This window comes from Mesoplodon densirostris, chromosome 14, assembly GCF_025265405.1.
Source record: "Mesoplodon densirostris isolate mMesDen1 chromosome 14, mMesDen1 primary haplotype, whole genome shotgun sequence".
In the NCBI taxonomy this organism is placed as follows: Eukaryota; Metazoa; Chordata; class Mammalia; order Artiodactyla; family Ziphiidae; genus Mesoplodon; species Mesoplodon densirostris.
Window position 1 is genome coordinate 64507905 of NC_082674.1, and position 6000 is coordinate 64513904.

Here is a 6000-nt window from a genome sequence, read left to right on the forward strand (position 1 = left end):
CTGTATTTGAAACGGAGAGCTCCAGCCTTCTCATCTGTTCCAGCTCCCCCAGCTAAGCACAGCCGTGCACAAGCATCTTCCGCGGGTTCATCATCGACAAATTCCACCGTGGGCACCCATGCCAGCACCCAGCTGGGTTTTGAGAGCAGAGCGGCTGCCCAAGATCTGAGCTGCATCTTTTCAGCTCTCAGCATTACAGCAGGAACTTGGGCCCGCTGAGCACCTCACACAGCAATGGGGGAAGTGGGGTCCTGACCTACAGGGCCCTCCTCACCAGAGCTAACCCCATGGTGACCACGGGCCCCAGCCCCGCACAAGCATCTTCTGGGTGTTCATCATCGAGAAATTCCACCATGGGCACCCGCGCCAGCACCCAGCTGGATTTGGGGAACGATGGAGCCACTACCCAGCCCATCACTGGGGCCCCTGATTGGCAACAGTTAGGAACCCCCGCCTATGACAGCTCTCTCCTGTATTTGAAACGGAGAGCTCCAGCCTTCTCATCTGTTCCAGCTCCCCCAGCTAAGCGCAGCCGTGCACAAGCATCTTCTGGGGGTTCATCATCGACAAATTCCACCGTGGGCAACCATGCCAGCACCCAGCTGGGTTTGGAGAGCAGAGCGGCTACCCAAGATCTAAGCTGCATCTTTGCAGCTCTCAGCATTATAAGCAGCAATCTGGGCCCCCCGAGGACCACACACAGCAATGGGGGAAGCGTGGGCCTGAACTCCAGGGCCCTCCCCACCAGAGCTTCCCCCATGTTGACCACGGAACCCAGCCCCGCACAAGCATCTTTTGGGAGTTTGTCATCGACAAATTCCTCCGTGGGCACCCATGCCAGCACCCAGCTGGGTTTTGAGAGCAGAGCGGCTGCCGAAGATCTGAGCTGCATCTTTCCAGCTCTCAGCATTACAGCAGGAACTTGGGCCCGCTGAGCACCTCACACAGCAATGGGGGAAGTGGGGTCCTGACCTACAGGGCCCTCCTCACCAGAGCTAACCCCATGGTGACCACGGGACCAAGCCCCACACCAGCATCTTCTGGTGGTTCATCATCGACAAATTCCACCATGGGCACCCATGCCATCACACAGCTCGAATTTGGGAGCCCTGGAGCCACTACCCAGCCCATCTCTGGGGCCCATAATTGGCAGCAGTGAGGAACCCCCGCCTATGACAGTTCTCTCCTTTATTTGAAATGGAGAGCTTCAGACTTCGCCTTTGCTCCAGCTCCCCCAGCTAAGCACAGCCACGCACAAGCATCTTCTGGGGGTTCATCATCTTCAAATTCCACCGTGGGCACACATGCCAGCAGCCAACTCGGTTTTGAGAGCAGAGTGTCTGTCCAGATCTGAGCTGCATATTTTCAGCTCTCAGCATTATAGCAGGAATCTGGGCCCCCTGAGCACCACACACAGCAATGGGGGAAGCGTGGCTCTGAACTCCGGGGCCCTGCTCACCAGAGCTACCCCCATGGTGACCACGGGACCCATCCGCGCACAAGCATCTTCTGGGGGTACATCATCGACAAATTACACCGAGGGCACCTATGACAGAATCCAGCTGAGTTTTGGGAGCCGTGGAGCCATTACCCAACCAATCACTGGGCCCCTGAGTGGCAGCTGCGAGGAACGCCCGCCTATGAAAGCTCACTCCTGTATTTGAAATGGAGAGCTCCAGCCTTGGTGTATGCTCCAGCCCCCCCAGCTAAGTGCAGCCGCGCACAAGCATCTCCTGGGGGTTCATTATCTTCAAATTACACAGTGGGCACCCATGCCAGCACCCAGCTGGGTTTGGAGAGCAGAGCGGCTACCCAAGATCTAAGCTGCATCTTTTCAGCTCTCAGCATTATAGCAGCAATCTGGGCCCCCCGAGCACCACACACAGCAATGGGGGAAGCGTGGGCCTGAACTCCAGGGCCCTCCTCACCAAAGCATCCCCCATGGTGACCACGGGACCCAGCACCGCACAGGCATCTTTTCGGGTTTGTCATCGACAAATTCCTCCGTGGGCACCCATGCCAGCACCCAGCTGGGTTTTGGGATCAGAGCGGCTGCTCAAGATCTGAGCTGCATCTTTTCAGCTCTCAGAATTACAGCAGGCACTAGGGCCCCCCGAGCACCACACACAGCAATGGGGTAAATGGGGTCCTGACCTACAGGGCCCTCCTCACCAGAGCTAACCCCATGGTGACCACGGGACCCTGCCCCGCACAAGCATCTTCTGGGTGTTCATCATCGAGAAATTCCACCACAGGCACCCGCGCCAGCACCCAGCTGGATTTGGGGAACGATGGAGCCACTACCCAGCCCATCACTGGGGCCCCTGATTGGCAGCAGTTAGGAACCCCCGCCTATGACAGCTCTCTCCTGTATTTGAAACGGAGAGCTCCAGCCTTCTCATCTGTTCCAGCTCCCCCAGCTAAGCGCAGCCGTGCACAAGCATCTTCCGCGGGTTCATCATCGACAAATTCCACCGTGGGCAACCATGCCAGCACCCAGCTGGGTTTGGAGAGCAGAGCGGCTACCCAAGATCTAAGCTGCATCTTTGCAGCTCTCAGCATTATAAGCAGCAATCTGGGCCCCCCGAGGACCACACACAGCAATGGGGGAAGCGTGGGCCTGAACTCCAGGGCCCTCCCCACCAGAGCTTCCCCCATGGTGACCACGGGACCCAGCCCCGCACAAGCATCTTTTGGGGATTTGTCATCGACAAATTCCTCTGTGGGCACCCATGCCAGCACCCAGCTGGGTTTTGAGAGCAGAGCGGCTGCCGAAGATCTGAGCTGCATCTTTTCAGCTCTCAGCATTACAGCAGGAACTTGGGCCCGCTGAGCACCTCACACAGCAATGGGGGAAGTGGGGTCCTGACCTACAGGGCCCTTCTCACCAGAGCTAACCCCATGGTGACCACGGGACCCAGCCCCACACCAGCATCTTCTGGTGGTTCATCATCGACAAATTCCACCATGGGCACCCATGCCAGCACCCAGCTCGATTTTGGGAGCCCTGGAGCCACTACCCAGCCCATCTCTGGGGCCCATAATTGGCAGCAGTGAGGAACCCCCGCCTATGACAGCTCTCTCCTTTATTTGAAATGGAGAGCTTCAGACTTCGCCTTTGCTCCAGCCCCCCCAGCTAAGCGCAGCCACGCACAAGCATCTTCTGGGGGTTCATGATCTTCAAATTCCACCGTGGGCACACATGCCAGCAGCCAACTCGGTTTTGAGAGCAGAGTGTCTGTCCAGATCTGAGCTGCATATTTTCAGCTCTCAGCATTATAGCAGGAATCTGGGCCCCCTGAGCACCACACACAGCAATGGGGGAAGCGTGGCTCTGAACTCCGGGGCCCTGCTCACCAGAGCTACCCCCATGGTGACCACGGGACCCATCCGCGCACAAGCATCTTCTGGGGGTACATCATCGACAAATTACACCGAGGGCACGTATGACAGAATCCAGCTGAGTTTTGGGAGCCCTGGAGCCATTACCCAGCCAATCACTGGGCCCCTGAGTGGCAGCTGCGAGGAACGCCCGCCTATGAAAGCTCACTCCTGTATTTGAAATGGAGAGCTCCAGCCTTGGTGTATGCTCCAGCCCCCCCAGCTAAGTGCAGCCGCGCACAAGCATCTCCTGGGGGTTCATTATCTTCAAATTACACAGTGGGCACCCATGCCAGCACCCAGCTGGGTTTGGAGAGCAGAGCGGCTACCCAAGATCTAAGCTGCATCTTTTCAGCTCTCAGCATTATAGCAACAATCTGGGCCCCCCGAGCACCACACACAGCAATGGGGGAAGCGTGGGCCTGAACTCCAGGGCCCTCCTCACCAAAGCATCCCCCATGGTGACCACGTGACCCAGCACCGCACCGGCATCTTTTGGGGGTTTGTCATCGACAAATTCCTCCGTGGGCACCCATGCCAGCACCCAGCTGGGTTTTGGGCTCAGAGCGGCTGCTCAAGATCTGAGCTGCATCTTTTCAGCTCTCAGAATTACAGCAGGCACTAGGGCCCCCCGAGCACCACACACAGCAATGGGGTAAGTGGGGTCCTGACCTACAGGGCCCTCCTCACCAGAGCTAACCCCATGGTGTCAACGGGCCCCAGCCCCGCACAAGCATCTTCTGGGTGTTCATCATCGAGAAATTCCACCATAGGCACCCGCGCCAGCACCAAGCTAGATTTGGGGAACGATGGAGCCACTACCCAGCCCATCACTGGGGCCCCTGATTGGCAGCAGTTAGGAACCCCCGCCTATGACAGCTCTCTCCTGTATTTGAAACGGAGAGCTCCAGCCTTCTCATCTGTTCCAGCTCCCCCAGCTAAGAGCAGCCGTGCACAAGCATCTTCCGGGGGTTCATCATCGACAAATTCCACCGTGGGCAACCATGCCAGCACCCTGCTGGGTTTCGAGAGCAGAGCGTCTGCACAATAACTGAGCTGCCTCTTTTCAGCTCTGAGCAATACATCAGGAATCCGGGGGCCAATGAGAACCACACACAGCAGTGGGGGAGGCGTGAGCCTGAACTCCAGGGCCCTCCTCACCAAAGCATCCCCCATGGTGACCACGGGACCCAGCACCGCACAGGCATCTTTTGGGGGTTTGTCATCGACAAATTCCTCCGTGGGCACCCATGCCAGCACCCAGCTGGGTTTTGGGATCAGAGCGGCTGCTCAAGATCTGAGCTGCATCTTTTCAGCTCTCAGAATTACAGCAGGCACTAGGGCCCCCCGAGCACCACACACAGCAATGGGGGAAGCGTGGGCCTGAACTCCAGGGCCCTCCCCACCAGAGCTTCCCCCATGGTGACCACGGGACCCAGCCCCGCACAAGCATCTTTTGGGGGTTTGTCATCGACAAATTCCTCCGTGGGCACCCATGCCAGCACCCAGCTGGGTTTTGAGAGCAGAGCGGCTGCCAAAGATCTGAGCTGCATCTTTTCAGCTCTCAGCATTACAGCAGGAACTTGGGCCCGCTGAGCACCTCACACAGCAATGGGGGAAGTGGGGTCCTGACCTACAGGGCCCTCCTCACCAGAGCTAACCCCATGGTGACCACGGGACCCAGCCCCCACCAGCATCTTCTGGTGGTTCATCATCGACAAATTCCACCATGGGCACCCATGCCAGCAACCAGCTCGATTTTCGGAGCCCTGGAGCCATTACCCAGCCAATCACTGGGCCCCTGAGTGGCAGCTGCGAGGAACGCCCGCCTAGGAAAGCTCACTCCTGTATTTGAAAGGGAGAGCTCCAGCCTTGGTGTATGCTCCAGCCCCCCCAGCTAAGTGCAGCCGCACACAAACATCTCCTGGGGGTTCATTATCTTCAAATTACACAGTGGGCACCCATGCCAGCACCCAGCTGGGTTTGGAGAGCAGAGCGGCTACCCAAGATCTAAGCTGCATCTTTTCAGCTCTCAGCATTATAGCAGCAATCTGGGCCCCCCGAGCACCACACACAGCAATGGGGGAAGCGTGGACCTGAACTCCAGGGCCCTCCTCACCAAAGCATCCCCCATGGTGAACACGGGACCCAGCACCGCACAGGCATCTTTTGGGGGTTTGTCATCGATAAATTCCTCCGTGGGCACCCATGCCAGCACCCAGCTGGGTTTTGAGAGCAGAGCGGCTGCCGAAGATCTGAGCTGCATCTTTTCAGCTCTCAGCATTAAAGCAGGAACTTGGGCCCGCTGAGCACCTCACACAGCAATGGGGGAAGTGGGGTCCTGACCTACAGGGCCCTCCTCACCAGAGCTAACCCCATGGTGACCACGGGACCCAGTCCCGCACCAGCATCTTCTGGTGGTTCATCATCGACAAATTCTCCATGGGCACCCATGCCAGCACCCAGCTCGATTTTGGGAGCCCTGGAGCCACTACCCAGCCCATCTCTGGGGCCCATAATTGGCAGCAGTGAGGAACCCCCGCCTATGACAGCTCTCTCCTTTATTTGAAATGGAGAGCTTCAGACTTCGCCTTTGCTCCAGCCCCTCCCACCCCAGCT